The sequence below is a fragment of the Passer montanus genome, unplaced genomic scaffold (genome assembly GCF_014805655.1).
Source record: "Passer montanus isolate IOZ18808 unplaced genomic scaffold, ASM1480565v1 scaffold99, whole genome shotgun sequence".
NCBI lineage: Eukaryota > Metazoa > Chordata > Aves > Passeriformes > Passeridae > Passer > Passer montanus.
The window spans coordinates 941,465-964,376 of NW_024375367.1; positions in this window are offsets into that span (position 1 = coordinate 941,465).

Here is a 22,912-nt window from a genome sequence, read left to right on the forward strand (position 1 = left end):
CATAGTTATTAAATACACATGAAATAAAGAAGTGCCATTGGTTAAGGTAATTTGATTACTTTCTTCAGGCACAGACATTTGTTCACACTTGCAACAAGAATAACTTGAAAACTTTTCCCAAACATCCTCAAATGCGCTCCTGCTTCTCCCCAACAGCATATGGTAGACCCCACCCCCAGCTGGTCTAAATAAGATGAGTTTCACTGAAGTAAATTAATTCTATAATAAATTAATGAGAGAAGTTCAAAATAGCACATAAAATTTTGGAAGCAGTTTCTCAGTTTTCCACAGTATTTAATCTGCTAGGAACTGCATCTGTCAATATAACCTGCTACTTCCATTTACTGTGTTACCCTTGTAAGCCCTTTTGTGACCTTACCTCAGGGATATTTTCACTTTCTGATACACCCTCTGCAAACTAAATTAGTCTTAATATAACATTTTAACAAACTCTTGAAAAACTTATTAATAGATTTTCTTCCATTCTGAAAAGTCCATCAGGCAAGAGTAATCATGTCCAGAAACTGCTATTGTAAATGAAGAAACATTCTGTTGAGTTCAGGAAGCTTAAGTAGGCTCCTTTGTGTGTACCAGCCTCTTTGCCAGCCAACAGAGCTGAAGCTCCTGTGAAGATGACTTCTACCAGGCAGAAGCAGAGTCATTTGAAGGGATTTCTGAGGAATTTGAAGAATGCAATCTTCCTCAAAGAATGAGAGAAATATTTTGTATGAAAAAAAAACCAACAAAAAAAAAAAACAGAGAAAAGCCACTCCTCTTATGAAAAATAGAAACCACTGTCTTGCTCAACTGTTCTTGTGAGTTTTCTTGGTTAACACACTCACACACACCACCATGGAGCACAAGAGACAGAGGCAAGACCAGTTAACATGATAATAACTGAGCACAAGAGCAATGCCCATTAGTTACTGAAAAGGAGTGTCAGCTTCCCAGCTACTTTCAAAAACTCTGGCTGGTTCAAAGCCTGCTACAGTTTTTTCTACATTAAAGATTTTTAAAAAACCAAAAACTTTCTCATAGCCTAAAAACTCAGTGAAAATTAAAAAAAAATAAATCAAAGATCTTCCCAAATCAAGAGACCATGCAGTATTTAAAGGGACTTTTGCAACTCCCTGTATTTTTTTTCTTCTTCCTGCAGCTGTAACAGAAAGCCATAATGCACATTTTTGTAGACTGTGTGCCATTTCTCATGTAATGCTACTGCTTCTAAACTGCATGCCTGTAGAATCAGAATCCGGACCTCCATGTGAAACTGGTCTCTTTCTGAGAAATAAATTTTGAAAAAAGTCTCATGCAAACAAGTCTTCCATAAACATAAGAAGAAAAACCACAAGTAGTGAAACAGAAAAGAAATACATTTTACAGGGGTGCCTTTTACATGACATACCATTATGCCATGTGAGTCATTGCTGTGTGATGCATTCAAGCATTGGCCCGCAATAAAAGTGAAATTAGACATTCATACAGATAATAAGAACATCCAAAGCTCTTTTTGAAAAGGTTAAAGATATATATTATTCTTACCTTAGCTCACAAACTAATGAAACAGCCAGGAGGAGGAACTTTCTGAAAGGCAGGTTAGCTATCTGTCTGACCTGGCATATATCTTTCTCAGATGTTGGCTCTGCTAGAACCGGATAGTGAACTGAATGAGCAACTCTTTCCAGCTCAGAGATAAATACAGAGTTCCTGCTGTTATCTCTGGTGCTCTCAGGTATTTTCCAGAGGCCCCTTGCACATGCATTACATACCGTTACTCATTGCACCACACCCGTCCCCATGGCTCCTGAAGACCTCGTGCTTCCAAGGGTTTCTCTTGCTGTCAGCTGACCCTGGAGACTCCAGTGCAGGGTGCATAGCAAGAGCTGCATCAGTTGCTATGTTCAGTCTGCAAGAGCTCAGCCCATTTCTCCCCTAAGATCTCAGAGGGGAGCACTCAGCGGAGCAGTGTCTGCAGCCCTGCTCAGACACAGCTGAACTGTGCAGCCACCCAGAAAAGTTTCTCAAGATCCGGCAGACACCAAAGCACACTGCAGAGCAGCAGTATGCCAGAACAATTATACGCAAAGGGCCATGTCCGTCTTGAGGAAATGGACTCAAACCCAAGCCCATTTGCAAACCACACACGCAAATGATCCATCCATTTACCCTAGACTGAACCCAAGACTCAGTGTAAGCACCTCTAATAGTGGAAGTTGTTCAAATTGGGATCTGAATCAAAGATTATGGGCACAAATTATGTTTAATATTTGGTCATGTTTTGCTCACTGTAACACAGTGTGAAGGCCAATGCTACTCTTCTTTCTAATTGCTTGGCGCCACACTGTTGGATGGATGGAAAACAATGTTCCTATACAGTCAAGATCTCTGGTTTCCAAAATATATATTTTTTTTTCTTTTTTAAATATCAGAACAGCTGAGCTATAGGTAAGAGAATGCTTTCATTAAACAAAAAATCAAAATGTCAAATTCTTATATCCTAGTGGAATAAGAGGCTGGAAGCCTGACAGATGCAGTCACTTGTAACTTAAGCTACTAACACTCCAGAGAGTACTGACAGTTTTCCAGCAAGTGAAGCACTAGGCCTCTCTGTACATGAATATGCTGTATCCTCCAGGGGAGCTCAAGCTACAAATGCCAGCATGATTTTCTCAGAAACAAACTGTGCTTCATAGCGGCATTCATTCCAGACTGCAGGAGGGACAACACCAGAAGGCCAAAGGAAAATCAGCATAAGGACCAAATGATTTATAGCACTCATTGAAGGCAGTGATATTACAAAATGAGGAAAATGTCTCCTCTTTCAGCACTTTAATCGCTTGCGGCAGTGTAGATGCCAAAGGCTCACACCTTTGTATGCAGCCCTATAATTACAAGATATAAAGCAGAGGAAAGAAACCAATGACTCAGCTGTGCTAAATGAGAATAGTTACAACATCAAACAAAATCTCTCACTAGTCAATTGGAAGGACCAGGTTAGGGAACAAGGTAAACTCATTCTCAATTTTTACAGAGCACTTCTGAAGCTCTTCACCCTGCTATGGTGTTCAGCAACACAAATTTCTCTCTCCCACTGGCACAAACAAGTAGCAGTGCAATAGTATTGACAGGAGCAGTGAGATCAGTAGAAATCAATTTTATTTCTACTTCACCATCTGCTTTTTCTCTGTTGAGCCTCTCCTGGTAGCTAGAGAATCATTATCTATAAAGGTGTTAGTTTTTTGGGGTTTGATTTGTTTTGTCTTTTTTACTTGCTTTCAGTGCCAATTCAGTAACTGCAAAGCTGCCTTATGAAAGAGTTCCTAGAAACATTCCATTAACAAAGAAACTGGGCTGGTTCCTCACATGTTCCCTCTTGCCTTCCCAAATAGAAATGTATCTACTTTCTACACCAAGTTAATGTTGGTGCTGAAAGTAGATTTCTTTGTCTACCTTAGGTGAACAAGAAAGCAATTTACTGCTAATGGTCGAAATGGGTGATAAATGAACTGAGGTAGGGGATGGAGGACAAATAAAAAGTCACCAGTCTAGGATTTGCAAAGCTACAGAATCCACAGACTCACATCTGAGAAACTGGACAGATCATAAGAAAAAGGAAGATTATTGGTATATGAATTCATGTTCTTCACAAGAAAAAAACTCAAAATAACAAAAAAAAAAAACAACAACAAAACAAACAAACAAAAAATGCCACCACCACCACCCCCTTGAACCCCACTACATTGTCTAATAATGTCTGATTTTCAGCCACTCAGACTCCTGGCTGAAACTAAATACACACATGAGGAGTATCGGATCTCACCCTTGGAAATGCCACTTTGTGTTTCCAGATCTTTTCTGCACTTGATGTTTAAAACATACAAAGCAAGGTTTGCCATATCAGAGCAGACTTCTGATCCATCTATCCAGTAAAAACTTGTGGGATAACCTATCTGAAGAAGGAATGTCTTGCTTACTCCAGACAGTCACTGAACTATATTCTGAAGTCCAGGTACTTATCCAAAGCTAATTCAATGTTCCCACTATATAAACATGTCTAATCTCTTGATGCCTGCCAAATTTTGTTCCAACAGCTCATACCACGATCACCTAAAGAACTGCACCATAAATTTGGATGTTTCAGATCCTAATGAGTTGTCCAGACTCATCTTCTGATGAAAATGCTTATGAATAGTTATAAAACATGATTTAGAATGCTAACATACAACAACATTGTCAAGCCTGGTAAAGAGTCAATAGATAAAGCATTAATTCTCAATCAAATTAATGTCTCTTAATGAAATGGAGTTTCAGTGGCATGCAGGAAGAACAAGTCATGATTTGCACTTTGTTTCCAACAGAAAATATGTTACTACAGTTACAAATGTGTTTTAGAGATCTGATGCCACTGGTGGAAAATTAGGTTATAAGAACTATGGAGCTACTCATCCTGGATTTCAAACCTCAGTTCTGCTAATATTATTATATTAGTATATATTAACTAAGATATGTCCACATAAGAGAGAATAGAGCCAACCTCCTCTAACTCATTAGTTTAACTCCTGTCCAAACAAATTAAGAGAGAAAGTTAGCATTTCATTATATGAAATGGAATGGAATGGAATGGAATGGAATGGAATGGAATGGAATGGAATGGAATGGAATGGAATATTTCCATTGGGAGGGACCTACAGCAATCATCCTCTCAACATGCAAGTCAGAGCATGTTGTTAAGGGCATTGTCCAAATTCCTCTCAAACACTGACAGGCTTGGGGTATCAACCACCTCTCTAGGAAGCCTAATAACTGCTCCCCTAGTTCCTTAGGAAGCCCTCTCTGGCAATGGGATTTAAATGATGGGAAAGAAATAGAACCTCTCTGAAACTTATGTTGTTTTGCAAAAGAAATAATGTTCCAGGCTTTCCCAGAGACCTTTCCTACCTATAACACGTTTTAAAGGGCAAAAGACATGAAAGGAAGTCTCTGAGGCAGATACAATGTTAAAGTGCTGCCAAATATCTGTGGGGTCAAGATTCTTTGAGAAACACAGCATCAGCAAGTGCAGTACTCTGGCTAGTTGACTCCAGCTGATCCAATTTGTGTTTACTAGCAAAAACAAAATTTGGTTGTTGGGGTTTTTTAGAAAGATCTTTTCATTTTGTCTTCCCCTAAAATATAGAGTATTTAAAGATGTCCGTCCCTTCCTTTGCATGACAGGAGCATTTTCTCAGAAGAGGTGATTTGGTGCCAAGAAAACAAAATAGTTAGTGCTTCTTCTTGTGGACAAAGCAAAGAGGTCAGCAGCCCGTCAAACACTGCATCCCTCCTCCCTTCTGGCAGAGCAGCAGCACACAGAACAGAACAGCTCTTGGGTGAAGGGGCGCCCATCCTCCTTGGACTTGCCAGCCCTGAATCTGCTCAGGCATTCCAGTTTTCTCCACCCATTTTGCATTTGCACCTCTCCTTAGCAATTTGTCCAAATGAAATACAGAACCCTGTAACTTCAGCCCACAGCACACGATGTACAGATTTTCTCAGAAACTACTCGCAAAACCCAAAGATCTGCGGAACAGAGGTGAAAAAATACCACCATCCACTTAAAAATAAGTAGATAATGGTTACACTTTCCTGTAAGGAAAGCTTAAAATGCCATTACTTCATTTATCCAAAGACTGGGGGCCCGCACCTCTCAGAGGTTTTGGCTGTCATCCTTGACAGCCAAAGTGGGCAGGCTTTACTGGGAAAAGTCTCCCAGTCATGACAGACAAGTAAATAAATTAACTAATAAAAATAAAGAAACTTTTATCAGGCAGTTAAAAAAAGATCCTTTAACTGCCTTTTCCCAAAGCTCCCTTCAGGGCTGTATATTAGAAAAAGATTAATGGTGTGCTATTTAGCACCACCTTGTGCTGACTTGTCCTTTTCGAAGGAATGCAGTCAAGGGAGAGAAACACATCCAGTTTTGACAACCCAACGCATAAGGTGCTGGGTAAAACACTTGGGTGATTAGGTTGGGTTAGTTAGATTGGGATTTTTTATCACAACAGCAATTTCAGAATGGAATTAGCAAGAGCAAGGATTGCCATATTATACCTCTTAAAAATTAAACCAACCAAACAAAACCTCCAAACCTGTACAGGCAAGAGAGAACTTGTTCATAAATAAGAGCAATTTCTTACAGCTTTAACTTAATTGTTACATATTAACAAAGCAGGGAGATTATTATATTTAGTATATTACAGACAGTCTTGCAAACCTGCCTCTAGAATAAATCTTTACCACACGTAATTAGTGAAATTAGATATATAAAAAATGTAAGTTTACTTAAGCCAACTATTTTTGAAAAAATGTGAGAGCAAAAAATCTGATTTTGAAGTCTGTGTACCACAAATTTAATATATCAGGGCTGATCTCCATGTGTCCATGGATGAGGTTATGGAATTCTAGTCCCTCTACCTCAGCCTTTCAGTGTTGACAGTGACACTCACAGACAAGACATCTGAGGAACTGTTCTAGTGGCACTCACAGCCCTGCTCACAGACAAGACATCTGAGGAACTGTTCATCCTCAGAGCACCTCTTTTGAGTAGGAAAGTACTATCCCTACCTAATGTGAAGGGGGTCCTTTGCTTTATCCCCTGCCCAATCTTGTGTAGCACAGGATTTTTGGACCTAGAACTGGGGTTAGATTTCATTTCTGTGACCCCTTCTGCATGTGCTGCCAGCACCAAACCGTGTTGTGTATAGACACGCCCAGCTCAAGGTGAAGGGCCCAGTCAGAAGCCTGACAAAACTGTAGTAGCATTTTCCAGTTGCTTTTTGTGGTTCATGGATTAGATGCTATGAGAACAGGTGAGGTTCCATAAAGAAAAATTTCAGTCTGCCAAAAACCCTTGCCTCCCTGACCAAAAAAACAAGCACAAAACCCAAAAAAAAACCAGAAACAAAGTATTTCAGTGATTTCCAAGAATCAGTTGATACTTCAGAGCTTGGATTTTCTAATATTTTTCATGTGCAAACTTTCCAAAGTCTGTGAGTAGTTGTGAAACACAGCCAAAAAGCAGCCTTTCCCCTCATTTTGCTGCAGAAAGTCTGCACAAGGCAAGCCACACCTCTGCAGGGAGCTCCCACCCTGCATCAGCCCTGACACTGAACTCCCTGCTTCCAGTCCCAGCTGGGAAGGTCAAAGGACTGTGTTCCTGGAGAAGCTGTCCATAACAAGTGTGTAAATAACATATAGGTTAAACAAATGCTAATTATGGGCTGACAGCTGAGGCCCTTGGCAGTTTCTCTGCTTGCTGCCTGGATGAGGTGGTTAGGGATTTTTTATCACAGTCTGCCTCAGAGGGAAAATTCACTCTTGGAACTGGCAAAGGCTTATGGAAGAAGGGAAAGTGTAATTAAAAATTCCCCTGAGAGAAGCTACAGTAGGCCAGGTTGGATGGACCAGGGACACCTTCCACAAGCCAGATTGCTCAAAGCCCCATCCAAGCCGATCTTGAACTCTTCCAAGGATGGGGCATCCACTACTTCTTTGGGCCATCACTCCCATTGCAGATGACTTCTTTTTAATATCTAATCAAAGCATACCCTCTTTCAGTTTAAAGCCATTACCTTTTGGCATTATCTAGAGGGTTTGAACGTGATAAATTTCAAAGGAAAACAGTGCTACAGCAAGAGATCTTGATGACAATAAACCTAATTAAGTTTCAATACCACAGAAAAGGAAGTGGTTTCGTGATCAAAGATTATTAAATTAAATATTTCCTTTGGTACCACTATCAACTAAATCCCGTCTTGCAAAATTTATCATGATCTGAAAAGAGCCTATACAAAATGATAGCCAAATAAAATAAAAGAAAACAGAAAAAAAAGAAATATTAGCCTAATGTTTTTGCTCTAGGTATCAGGCTGTAAAATGGGTTCAATGTGCCATTGCAAAGAGACAAATGATGCTGAAATATGAGGACTTTCTCAGTTCAAATCAAAGAGAGAAAATTGTTCAAATTTATTCGTTCTGGCCTGAATGTATCCCATTAAAGACAACTATTTGGAAAGAGTTTATTTTAAAGGCCCATATTAATTTTATATGTAATTCACAATGCACATCTTCATTGCTCATCTTGTGCATCCAGCTTTCTTACGTTCAGTGGTTGCCTCAGGGATATAAGTTAGACCTCATAAATTAGCTTCCAATCATGCTGGAACATCAGGGAGAGAAGCAACAGTGTCTGAAAATCTCTGAAGGGAGATCTTGTCTCTTTGTTCGGCAGTCAAAGAAACTAATACCTAGATCCATTTTAGATCAGCTTCCTCTCTTTCCCTTGAAGGACTAGGGACTTCCTGGCCTAATTTCCTACCTTCCACAAAGGTGCAAGAGCACATTCAATGAAGTGGCTTCCTTCAGCCAGAAGAGGTTCAAATCCACATCTTCCACAAGACAGCCCTGGGATTCAGGATAGCAGGTCACTCAGTGATTTTTGTGCTGTGGGATCAGGCACGCAAGAGTCACCAGACCAAGAGGAGAGCAGCTACAGGGAATTGTGAGAGAGGTGATTTATGTGCTGTGGGATCAGGCACTCAAGAGTCACCAGACCAAGAGGAGAGCAGCTACAGGGAATTGTGATTAGAGGCTAGCAATAAGGACACTCAGCTGGGACATAGTGAGTATGGAAAACTTTCCTGAAAGTCAGCAACAGAACTCTAGATCAGGTTCCCCCCTTTTTCTTTATCTTTCCAATCACAGGTTTCTCTCTGTAGATTGGTGAACAAATCTCATGGTAACATCCTTTTCTTGGAAGCCATCATCTATCTTGATACAGAGTTATAAAACTCTTTCTATCAACACGAGATGTTCTGCTTGAATGTTTGATTGAAGATGCATGTGCTTTCAGAGAAGAGATTCACAGCAGATTTAACTTACAGTGGTTTTCCCACAGCATATCCAGACCTATTTACCAACGCTGCTCACTGAAGAGTCACCAAGGACATCACTGAGTACAACACTTAATGACAAAGATAAGATTTCTAATATTTAAGGACACACATGACAATCTTCCAGTATTCCAGTAAACTCTGGAACTTTTCTCTGGTTTCCTGAAGAATAGTTATGTCTGTCAATACATTCCTCTGCAGTCCTGTGATTTATATTTGTATAACTGAATGAAGAGCCTGATACTCTGACTGTGGAGTCCTGGGATCTAAAAAAGATTTGTTAAATTGAAAAAAAAGTTTTCTCCTTTTCAGCCCAACTTCTGTTCACAAAGAGGTTGAATTAATTACATCATCTGAAACTTGAACATAAACAGGAACTGGTGGGTTGGGAAGTCTGAGGAGGAATACTTTATTTTTATTTTGAAAAATGTCTTTCTGAATAGAAATGTTCTTATATATGTATGAATATGTTATTTTTCTAAGGATACAAATAACTTTTTTTTTCCTACAATATTTTCAGAGCTATGGGTTTCTTACCAAATTCAGCAATTAAATATGACAAATAAGAAGAGTTCATTTCATGTCCACAAATCCAGTTCAAAGCTACCTTCCTCTAGTAGTGGTAAGACTGCCAGATTACCAGCAGAGCTGTGAAAACTACCATACTTGAGAATTTTCCATTATTAATTTGTCCTGAAACAGCTGGATGAGGGATTCAGCATCCCTCCTGCTCAACCTGGGAACTTTTCAAGCTCCTGTAGCCAAAAATCTAGTACTTTTTGTTAGATCATGTCTAGACATAGTCTAGACCATATCCAGTCTCCCCACATAGGTACACATCCCAGTCCTCAGGCCCAGATGTCCATATCCCAGCTTCTCATCCTAGTGGGTGTGTTCCCTGCCTACACACCTCATCCTCCCACATGCCCTGTTTTTCTTGCAAAGGAAATCCACACGCCTACCCTGGACAGGCTCCATGCAGCCTCCACCAGCTGCTGAAGATGCAGGACGGAGAGGTCAGGACTTTGAGGACAGATGATGTGGCCAGGATCCAGGTTAAAAAATCCCATTTCTGAGATGCAGAGAAAAAGAAAGACAAGCTGATTCAGTTGTCTGGACACTGGTACCTAGAGTAATTTTGCAATTACTTACAGTGTTGAAGACACAGACCTGGCAGGTGTGACAAGAAGCTGTGGGTGACCCACGTGTCTAAAGAAAGGCAGCTGGAGCCCAGAGGGCTTACATTAAGACCTCCAACACATTTCCAGAAACCCCAACTAAGTCCCTCACAGTTATACAACTGAAGGAAGTGAAATACCAGCTTTTTGGTTTTTTTAAAGGCTAGCTAAAGTATTTGCAAAACAGACAGTGAGTGCAGAAGCAGTTTTTCGCCTCCAGCTTGATTTTCTTCCATAGCTTTTTCTTGGTTCCACCAACAACCATTCCTCAAACTCATCAGTAATAAATTTTTTCCTGCACTTTATCACAACTAATGTGCATATAATGTGTAATACACACACTTCTTTTTGCTTTCATTCAATAAGTCCATAAATACCTATTAATATCTCTGTAAAAAAGCAAAGTTAAGGCCCACCAGTTCTTCATATTCAGCTCCACATGCAAAAAGAGCAAAGCATCCAGCATCACATTTACTCATGCCCAAAGTGACTGACCAGCTTAAACATGGTAGGACATGAATAAAGCACATCATCTACAATGGGTAAAATTCTAATTTTGCAGCAACACAGACTTACCATTTTTCAGAGTTGTATGCATTGATGGAGTTAACTTCAAAAATCAACCCCACGGTCATTTGGCTATTCTTCTGACACAAAGAGATCAAAAATTGTCTTAGCTGTCAATTACCTGCACTAGCTAGATCACTTCAATCAAATGTTACTAATTAGGCCATTCTGGGATCTGACACAATGTGTGCAGTGAGGTTACAGACAGTTTCTCCTGCCTGATCCAGGCATCTGATCTTCTTTTATACTGTCAGAGCATGAGGTTTTCAGACAGTCCTTGCTGTTGGCATTACATACTCCTAAGGCATTATTTATGCCTTAGGAATATGTAATGCCTTAGCAAAATATCTACACATTTTAAACAAAATATTAAAAGCCTGAACCCCCACCTGAGGTTACACTGCAGATATTTAGAGTGAGGTGTTGTTTATTTGAAGTTTAATTAAAATAATGTCCCATATTTTTTCAATATAAAACAGGATTTCAAAAGCTTATATAATACATAATTTCCTTTTCCTTATTAATGACAATTTTTAATTAGAAGTTCTTTCTACCTGAAATACATACAGAGAAGTAGACAGCGAAATTCCCCACGTAAAACCAATGTTTCAAAAGTGTATCTTATTGACACACAACAATAAAAGTTTTATTGACTACTTAGAGATGTGAAAATGAAAGTTAAGGAGTAAACAGTATCAATGGAATTTGATCTAAGTATCAATATAGAGCATAGGGTTAACCCCAAATCCAAATATCTCATAACAAGAATGCTTAGAATTGGACTCAAATCAAAATGGATTCACCAGCATCAGCAGATTCCCCATTAACCATTTGAAGACCCAAATCCTCGACCTTATTTCATTAACACACCCAGTGGTGTAGAGATGTGATGTGAATATCCACATCTCATATCCCCAGTTAGGAACATACAGGAAATGGGTTTTGCTTCCCAAAACCAATCTGGCACTACGGCTATGAGCTTAGGTTGAACCTAGAGACAAGTAAACATTTTCCATCTGCTCCCCAGACTTATTCCACCTTTCTAGCATAGAAGGAGCAGGAGAGACATTATGTCAAAAAGGTATTAGGAGACTGTAGGTTGCCAACACAGAAATATGAGAGCAGGAGAAAACTCAAACAGGGACAAAAGACATATTACACCTGTGGTGGACTCACATCTGAATTTAGATTCATAAGAAAGTGTGCAACAAAAGACACCATTAAGGATCACAGGACTTCATTTGAAAGATGACAATGGAGAAAGGGGAGAACACTGCCACAGTATTCCTCAGCGTGAACTCTTCCTATTAAAAACTATCCATGAGGTGCTAAAATGAGCTCCAGCTGGCAATTTACTGTGACTCCTCTGGGATAGTTATTGTAAAATAGAATCACATGGTTTATGCATATTGGGCAAACACTGAGTGCACGCTGAATGTATAGAAGTATTTTTTTCCTACCACAAATGCAAATAACTGTGTGTGGCTGCATTAATTCAGGTTCATGTCACATGGCTAGACATTATGAGGGTAGGTAGAATTTGAGAATTCTGTAGCTAATTCAGGATTTTCTGAAGTTTCCAGTTCTCCCTCCAAAAGATGTTTTGAGCTAGAAGAAGTCAAATCTAAGGAAATTATGTGGTTTGCTGCTTTTCTTTTCATATACCAGCAGTGGACTATTTATTTACATCTTCAGAGTAGGGTCATTTGACATCATATCAAGTCATCTTCCTTGACTGTCTGTCCAGACAATATTAAAACTATTTCTACAAAGAGGACTGGAAGAGTAAAATGGGGGTTTGCTGTATAAGTTTCCCAATACAAAATCTTGAGATCTCTACTCATTAAAAACATAGTAAGAATGTAAAGACATATTAGGAGTTACAATATATAAAAATTAAATGGCATGAGTTAATACCTTTTTGCATTTTCAGTCTACAGTGGACTTCCAAATTTCTCTGCATATACTTGCATGGAAGGAAAGGAAAAAAGCTACTAGTTTGTTTAATTGATTTAACATGGTGGAATGTGACTAGTTTGTGCATAAACTGGGACATTTGTCCTGTTTTATATTTATTCTCCTCTGTGATTATTACAGTACAATCTGAGCTACTTTAATTTGGAAAGAAAAGAGAACAGAAGACTAGGCAATGCTGTGGATTTTCCCCACCAATTCCCCAGGAACAGGAGAGCAAAAGAGACAGAAATAGGACAGCTTTGTTCTGTTGCAGTTCAGGTTTTATTAGGTTTAAGGTTTGGGTTTTCTGAAGGAGTTGTTAATTTCCACACTGTATTAAAGTACAGTCACACATTTTTTCTTAGAAAAAAATTTCTTTCTAGATTGAAAGAAAAAAAAATGCTGACATTTGTAATGATCCTTAGTTCCCCAGTGACTACTTTCCAAATCCTCCAACATTGCCAGGAAAACTTCATGAGTATTGCATTGTGCAGAGATGAAAATCATCAACCAAGAGATTCAGGATGGCTTTTAGATACCCTTGGCCTGAGACACTAAATATTTTGATGAGCTCTTGAAACTAACTAAAAGTTCCGTAGGAACCCATTGTTTGTTTGAAGGACAAGTTTGATGTTTGCACATGTAGAAGTGAAAAGGTATGCAATAGCAAACTGCATTATTTCTAACATCCTGAGAGTTAATGGACTCATGTCCAGCTAAGTTATATTATCATAGTGAATGCTAATATTATGAAGGCATGATTAACCATCTCAGCATAATTACTTTATGTAACAAGTATGCCTGATGCAGAGACATTTTTTTGCCTGGCACATCTTCCAAACTGCTCACAGCCAATGGTTTAGGGTGTCCCTGAACCAAAAGTCACATCCTGAGTATGAAGTTTACTTGTCATCTGGGGATCTATATTCCACAAAGAAGATGAAGTATTTTTGCTACTTCTGAATTAGACTTCTGCTGACACAAGTTTTTCATGAGTAAATCACTATGTAGAAGATACTTCTTTCTGTTTATCTTCAGTTTATCTTCTCTCTTTTCAAAAGAAAAAAAAAAGAGCTCATGATTGAAATTAATTGTTCCAAGCTTTTAAGAATCATCTCTTGTTCACCTTCTCTTTAACAGTCTTTTGCAGGCTGTTATCAAATTACCCCAATTAGACTTTATTCTCCTCAGCTTCAACCTGCTGAGTGTATCAACAGGTTCTGCAGACCCTTCCCACTGCCAGCTCTTTGGCTTTGGGTGCTCATGACCAATACTTGCACAGTGTGGCTGAACCTTGGGTGAAGCTGCTGGGAAAGAGCTATGTGAGAAAGACCCAAGAGATGCCTTTCTGGAGACCTCTTCCCAGCTTGGGATCTGCTTTTGGCCTGAATCTTGGCCCACAGTTCTTGTCTGAGCAGCACTCAGGGATGGCTGTGTCTGGCCTTGTGCTGTGACCACCTGCTGCCTTGCCTTTCCAGTGCAGCTTCAGACCAAGTCTGTCACCACAACCTGGTCTAGAAATGAGGGTCATTTACTGCCCTGATAACCCCCTAGACCTGCTCTGCTCCTCTTGTTCGGGTACCATGGGATCAAGGGTCTCTACAGGCTCTATGTTCCTTGCAGAGCAGCCCAGCAACCACTGCACCCTTGTCAAATGTCAAAAGACACTATGTTGGAGATACAAGCCTCTTTCACTGCTTAGAAGATACAGTTTTGAAAGAATTGTTTCAGTAAGCTGACCTGGATATTACTTCTCCTTAAGGCAAGATATCTCATCATTGGTACTGTTGAAAACTTCTAAGTGACCTGACAGATAAGCATGGGTAACTATATATTGTTAATTGTTAGGAAAATTTATCCTAATTTTAATGGCAATAAGATGGAATCAGTTCTGTGAGCCAAATGGATGATGGGGTAAAATATAAGCAAATATTATACAGACATGTAAATCATATTTAGGCAGATCTATAAATCTACTGAAAAACAAAGAATGTTATAAAGGTTGTCAGATGGCTAGAACTTACATAAATTAGGTATGTTTCCATAGTGTTTTTAAGACAATTCCCAGTCTTATCACTGTTTAAACTTTCAGTAGGGGAAACCTTACTAATTGAAGAGCTTTTAAAGTTTTTATACAAAGTTAATGGAAAACCACTTGCAAGAGTAGCTAAAGCACCATGAATTCAAGAACTTTCCCCTGATTTAAAACTTTGTCTAAGTGAATAGCTCTACAAAAGTGTAAAAATCTACTGTGTGACCAGGAGAATTGTCTTTCTTATCTGGTAACCCTTCTATAACCCAAGTGTACTACAGCAGATGCAAAACAAGACCTAAATATTCTAAGCCCCTCAAGGATAAGTCTATAGGTAAACAGTGCATCACCTATTCTAGGTAAGGAAGAAATTACCACATTCAAATTGAAACACGTCATTGCAAGGGCCAAAGCTCCATATTCCACATTACGTCATGAAAAGGTAACAGGGGGTTTGGGAGAGTGTGTGTCTGTCTGCCTGTCTTTTTTGACAGAAAGTTTCCATTATTATTCTTAGCAGCACTGAAGCAGAAAAAGAGCACAGCTGTGGGGGGAAAAACACCAGAGGGAAAAAACACATGAAAGTATTCCTATTCACATTAGCTTGGATGTCTAGACATAAAATGTGATAAGTTATCACTAGCACTTTAACTTAACACATTGCCTTTAAAGTTTCATATGCAAGCAATGAACTTGTTTTATATTTGTCCCTGGCACAACTCATGATAATTCTAAGCCAGTAGCTGTAGACACATGTCAAGTGTGCTAATATCTTTAGCATTTTTATATGACTTTTATTGCTTGTTCGCTTTTTACCCTGCTTCTCCCTTTACAAATTCTTTATGCTTGTGGAAACTGAAATCTCTCTCCATGAATTCTTGCCTTAATTCTGAACCAGGTATAATTTAAGAAGCTACAGACTGTACTTTTCCAGGTAGACTCAGTGAAGTATGTACAGCTCCTGGATATTTGAAATAAAAGAAATATTTCCTAAATTTAGGGGTGGAGATTTTCTGTTGAAAAACTGGTCATTAACAGAACTTAACTTGTAACTCTCTAAGTCCAGAGTAGATAAACTAGGAAAAAAGTACCCAGAAGGAATTTTGCATGCAAGTGAGATAACGTATGCTGAGCTGGAAGTAGCTGTCCTAGTAATATAAGGTAAATACACAATACAGGCTCTTCATCACATGAACACCCATATACAGAATGCACATAGATATGCAAAAAAATATACGGAAGTAAGTTTTTTATAATAAAGCTAAAACTTTACATAGAATACACAGAAGATAGTAGAGATAAAAGAGACAAATTACTTGCAACAAATTCCCTTAAATTTATATGAAATTATTCTTTTCTTCTCTGTTGAGAAAATAAACATAAATCCTTCAAACAGAAGCACATACTGGTAGACTGTCACAAAAAGCAGATCACAGTGTATTTACAGCCTTATTCTCACTCAATGAAAGCAAACTGGAAAAGAAAGAACATAAAGTTCATAGTGATGCCTATGCCTGAAATATGGGACAGGACATCAAATCTTCTGCTTCTGACTATCTTTGACCTCAAGACAAGGTATTTAAACCCATTCACTGAGACACACATACATGCCTTCATTTCCAAGGAAGGTAAAATGTGGCCACCCATTTAAAGACTCACTCAAATTCTAGCACAAAACAGGTTCTGGTTTCCCCTTATTTCATTTGCTCTACAAAATAAAATATTGTTAAAAACTTACCTAAATGAGTTAGTAAAGGATTTTAAAGGAATATGAAATTTTACTATTGCAGATTCTCTCTGGATATTTTCTAAGGATTTCTAATAGACTCTCTTAATGGTGTTTTACATGTCTTAAGCAGCGGTAGTCCAGATGCCTTACTAAAAGGTTAACTACTTTTGGATTCACTGCCATTGTCTGGGTAGGCACCAAAGAAGTTTCTGTAATACCAAGGGAGAGAGACAATAACTTCACAATTAGGAATCAAACTTCTGAGTCAGAGTTTCATGTTTTACTGGAAAATGTGGGCTTCTGTTCATAGGAATTGGAATCTAGATTGATTCTGACATGTAACAAACAATGACCAATTCTCATGTAAGTAGTTCACTCCCACCTTCCCCACAGGACCTTTGTTGCCTGAATTAGTCATTTAGTTAGACTGATATCTCACCACCACAAATAAGCAGTTTTTTAGCTGTAAAAAAGAACAATAGTAATGAGAGGCATTGATTATATTTCCTCATGCAAGGAAACAAATACATCGTAAGAATGACTCACATTAATTTGTAAATGCCTAGGAAGTCATCAAACCTCACTGTTCCCACAGATAAATACTTTGTAGCATACTTCACTTGTCTGCAATAATAAAGTCAAAGTATTATTTCTGTGAGCCACAAGTACTTCTTAGTCACAGCATATTTAACCTGGAAATACTCAGAGATTAATTATTTGCTACAAATGTCTGTTAAATTTATACAAAGGTAATATTTTCTTCTCTGCTGAGAAAATAAACATAAACACTTCAAATAGAAGCACATACCAGCAGACTGTCAGAAAAAAAGCACATCACAGCATGTATACAGCCTTTGCTCACACGATGAAAGGAAGCTGGAAAAGGGAAGTGCGTAAATCAAAGCACCTATTTCTATCAATGCCTACAGCTGGAAAGTAGTCCCAATGCTCAATACACATATATGCAGCTGTATTCTCTGCCTCTTTAGCACCATTTTTCCTACAAAAGTAGATCAGCACCTCCCAATGGGTCCTCTGGGAATGGCCAAAATCTACAACCATTGTCTACAACCTTTGTCTACAACATATCCAAAACCACATCCTTCCACCTCATCCACAAGTGGAAGTTGAGCAATTGGAAGACATCCCACCATTGGGTCATAAACTCAGCTCACATTTTGACAGTGAAAGTGCTCACATATGACTCAGCTTCACAGAGCAGGGACACTCCCAAGCCCTGCACTTCTGCTCGTTCTGAAAATAGGTTAATGAAATCTCTTGAAAAACTACCCAGCTACATATTGCCTTTTCATAACCTCTTTCAGATATTCACCAGTTTGTTATGATTTGTGTTGTCATAGTGACTGGAAGTCTCAGGTGACATGGAGGGACTCTTATGGTAAATGACACACTAAAATGTACCGAGTCAAAGTTCCTCTGAAAAGCTAATTTAGGATTAAAGTGCTCTGATTCCTAAATGGAGACAAAACAAAACAGGGCTGTTGATGAAACTTCAACCCCAGAAGTCTACCTTGTCTTCAGTGGAAGGAAATAAAATGCACTAAACCACTTACAAATCACCCTCCAAATTGCTCCAGTAAAGATTGTGGAATGTAAGGAGATGAAAGCTAGTGACGCCTTACCTTAAATCATGACACTGCAATTTGCTGCTTCATTAGATAAATAGCAAATTCAGCTGCCCCCACATGAGAGGGGTGAAATAAGTAGGAAGGCATTAACCTTACTTTCTCCTCTTTTTCACGAGTTGAGGCTTAAGGCAGAATATACTGATGAGAATGCGAGGGAAAGTGGTTTTCTTGCAGACCCACAATAGTTGGAAACAATATTCTCTACCCAGATTTTAAGAGTGACATCTGAGGGTTAACTACAAAATACTTAAACTACATTCTTCAACTCAATGCTTTATTGCTTTTTCATCATAAAACTATACAAAAATGTCACAGACAAACTAAACAAGACCAGTAGGAGAAAACCTGACTGGGTAAAGAAAGCCCTGTACCTCAAGAAGGAATGTCCCTGTGGTTACAACAGTTTTAGAGATTTTTTCTTTCTAAATCATTTTAGTAATTTCTTTGTTCAACAAGATGAAGTCCTACATGTGGGGATGAACAACATCAGACAGAAGTATATGTCAAAACGGTACAGGTCAAAAGGGGTGATCCTGCCCCTCTGACACTGGTGAAGCTGCCCCTGGACAGCTGTGTCCATGTGGGCCTTGTGAATGCAACAAAGACATGGACATACAGTAGAGAGGGCAATAAATGGCCAGAAAGATGATACAGGTACTGGAGCATCTCCCATGTGAAGAGAGGTTGAGAGAACTGGGACTGTTCAGACTTCAGAAAAGAAGGCTCAAGCAGATCTTATCCATGTCTATAAACACCTGAAGGGAATGTTTAAAGAGGACAGAGCTGGCCTCTTCAGTGGTGCCCAGTGAAAGGACATCAGAAAATGGGCACAAACTCAAACACAGAGATGTCATCTGAACATCAGGAAACATCTTTTCTTGCTGTGAGGATGACCAAGCACTGGAACACCTGCCCAGGGAGCTTGTGAAGTCCTCATCCTTGGAGATATTCAAAACCCAACTGAGCACAGTCCTGATCAACTGGCTTTGGGTGCTTAAGCAGGAATATTGGCCCAGACAATTTCCAGATGTCACTTCCAATCATTTTGTTTTTCTGTGACAATAAGCAGTTACATCAATATTTATAGCTGCATGCTCATCTTTGACTTATTTAATCTTTTATTTTTTTCTTATTTCACATTTTATAAAGTAGCTGTAAAGAATGAAATGCAGAAAAGTCTTACTGTACCACACCCTCACACAGCCTGTCATGTAAACTTCATTTTTTTTTTTGACTGTAAATGTTTAGTAGACTAAGACCAGGATTTATCTTCCTTAATTCTGTTTATCTAAGTAACTAAGTAACTTGTTTGTCTGGACTCGTGCTGCAAGCAGTACAGCTCATTATTGTTAACTGTAGTTAAATGGGCATTCTTATGCAACAGAAACCTGAACTGTCACCAAAAAGGGAGGTTTCCACATTCCCCATGCTCCTGCATCCCTCCAGGGAAACAGACAGTACACTGGAAACTGATTCTGCTTATTCCAGCAACTGCTAAGAGACACAGAAGGAGCAATGGCATGAATGGAGCCAGAGGCATGTGGACTTGGAGTGGGCCTTTGGCCATGACCTCAGTCTACTTTTCTCCACTGGCTTAAGGGAGGTTTAAAAAAATACCTCATACTAGGCTGTCTGCTGGAAAGAACTTAATTTCTTCTGTTGTAATTAAACGCATTTCATATTAAATCTGATCAGTTCAGCTGTGTCCCAGCAAAACTCTACAATCTCCAGTGGTGCAAAATCAAGTCTTGTGTGTCTGCACACAGCTCCCAGGGACGAAAATATATGTGAGAAAAGAAACGCAGAACTTTATTTTTGTTACTTTGATCAGACACCTTTACATCAAATGTTAGAATTTTAAACTTTCTGAGAGCATGAATCAGGACTCCTGTTACTTACTACCTGGTGCTATATCCAGATAAAAGTGAATGTGAATGACAAATAATCATAAAGTACCTACTGAGAAGTTCCACTTAGACACAAAAAAACACATTCAAACATAGCATGATAATAGCAAATAATGTTCCAGTTATCCCGAATAACACTAAAACAGAAACATGCCTTCTCTGTGATAATAATGTGATACACAAAAACTCTCCCAGAAGGAATGAGATCAGATTCCAGTCATTTTTAATATAGTTATTTTGCATCTGTTCATTAATATAATTCATCATTTACATTCAAGATTTACATATTTAACTCACTGGACATTTGTCTGTTGCTTTCAGTCTAGCTTGTCTGACACAGTCCCATAAATACTCCCATATGTCAATTACTTCATTCTAGTAAACACAGAAAAGGGATGAGGGTGCCAATGAATCTTGCTAAGCTTCTCACACAACCGAATCACTGTGGCACAAAAACTAAAATACCATAGAAGAAGTACTAGGAAACAATCACAAGAAACAGCTGCCTAGATTCACACACTGGATTAAAGCAAAATAGCTGATGTTGGAACCTCTGGGACTATGACTCAAAGGAGAAACAGACTGTGGCTATTCAGGCTACTTCTCAGGCTTTGCCTGAAGTGTTACACAGCAATACCCTGCCATCCTTCTGCTCCAAGCAATCACTTACTGACTGTTGCATGTCCAGAAGTCCTTGAGATGTGCCAGCGGCACATGTGCAAATCTGTTACACATACACAGTCTAATCCAGGGGACACAGAAAACTAAGCATCTCCAAGTTTTGAAAACTTTCTATCCAAAGTTCATTCTTGTTCAAAGACCATACAAAAATGAGCTTAAAACAATCCTACCAGAAATGTTAATACTCATCTGCCAGAGATACAAAGATTTGCATTGATATGAGTGAAGAAAGCTGCAGAAGCTATGCAGTAACTTTCTGAATAATGAAATCACCAATTTGTTACAATATTTGGTGGTGGTCTCAACCTTGGTAATCCACCAATTATGGAGTTTGGTGTCTCCAGCTTACTTAATGACAAAGCAATCAAAGTAGTAATGATAATTTAAGGGCTGGGATCTGAGAGACTTGGACAGTCCGGAGCTACCCAGACAATCTGAAGTAGTGCATACAGAAAAAGGCCTGCAGGAGGACTGTAGGACAGAGGATTTTCAGTAACAGGCTACCACATATTAAGCCACAATTTTTAAATGCTTTACTAACAATACAAAACCTTTTCATTTGCTAAAACTTTTCCTTATATGAAAAAAAAGCTGAAAAAAAAATAGAAGAACACAGGTAACTAAGTAGAAAGCCTGGAAGGAACAGAAAGAGGGAACGACGCATTGTTTTGTAAGTCCGTAATATTTCTCTTGCCACAGGAGACCAATAGAAAATTAGAAAATTAATTAATTAATTAAAAATAATTAATTTATTAATTATTAACCTCTAACTATTATTATAAAGGTGCAAATATATGCTATCATCTCAATAGAAAATTAGAAATTTAATTAATTAATTAAATATTAATTAATTTTATTAATTATTAGCCTCTAACTATTATTATAAAGGTGCAAATATATGCTATCATCCACATGAACATTAAGATGTTCTTATGAATGTATAAATGTTATATAAGTTTAAAACTGCTCTTACAGTTTTATTACTGTATTACAGTTTTATTATTACAGACTAATTTAATTTCTCCATTTAATGTAGCTGAGTTTTGGCAGCAGATTATTTTAGATGTGCAACTGTGAAGAAGATGGGAGAGAAAAACCATCAAGAAAAACATTTTTCATCTAAGCATTATCCATTGTTTTTATATAAAATTCTTCATCTCAACTACACCTGCTTCACTCTTCAGGTATTTGGATTTCTTGCAGGTAGTCTTGGTGATATGGGAGCAGTAGAATTACAAGTACAGAACTAATAGCTCCATTTCTTCTCTGTGAATCAGTGTGGTGAGCATGAAAATCCCTTCTGTCCAAATGAAAATTTGCAGATTGACTTCCTTGTTCACTTGCTTCCAGCTGCTACAAAAAGATGTGGCCAGTCAATGGAAAGAAGACTAGTTTACAGTTTTCTCTTAATTTTTAAATTAATTACCTGTTTAATTCAAAAATACTTTATTATGATCACCCCATGGCTGTTTTTCACAGCTTTTCACATCAAGTTTCTTTGTTGTAAATAATACACAGAAATACAGAAAAGTATGGTCTTCAGCCAAAATAATTTCCCACTCAGAAACGAAAACATTAAAAGTCAGTGAGAATGTCATACAGTGACTCAGCAGGAAACATGTAGGACACAGACAGAATCTGAGTCAGAGACACAGAGTTTATTGACTGCTGTGCATCTCTCTGGGAGAGAGATGTCAAACAATGGGCTCCAAAACATCTGACTCTCAAAACAGAAAATCTAAAATGAAGAACAACCCTTCGTTCATATGGCAATCTGGGTGGATTTGAAAAGTGTGTCAGCATGTAAAATTCTCAAAAAATAAAGACAATATTTGAACTTAAGAACATAAGAACTGCCTTTCCAGCTACAAAAAGAGGTTCATTTGATTCAACAGTGCCCTCTAACACTTGATTACAGGAAAAGAGAAGAAAAATATGAGAGATATTCTTTTAATAATATTTTCTTCATTTCCCGCAATTTCCAATCCAGAGACCACCATTACTGAGTTATGCAGAACATCTTTCACCCCTTTGACTTAGCAGCAACACCCTTTTTTCTCTATTTGTATAATGAGAGATTGTATAAAGTCATACTCTTAACCTCTCAACCAAAATGTATTCAGAGAGTAAGAAAATTAATGTCTAGAAACGCCTTTTCCCCTTTATATCACTAAATACAAGAGAGTAAGTAAAGTTCAGAAGCTTCCCCCATATGTGGACATATTTTTCTTCCTTTTCTTTTTTGCTGTTTTATCTTTTTTTTTTTTTTAATGAAGAGACAAT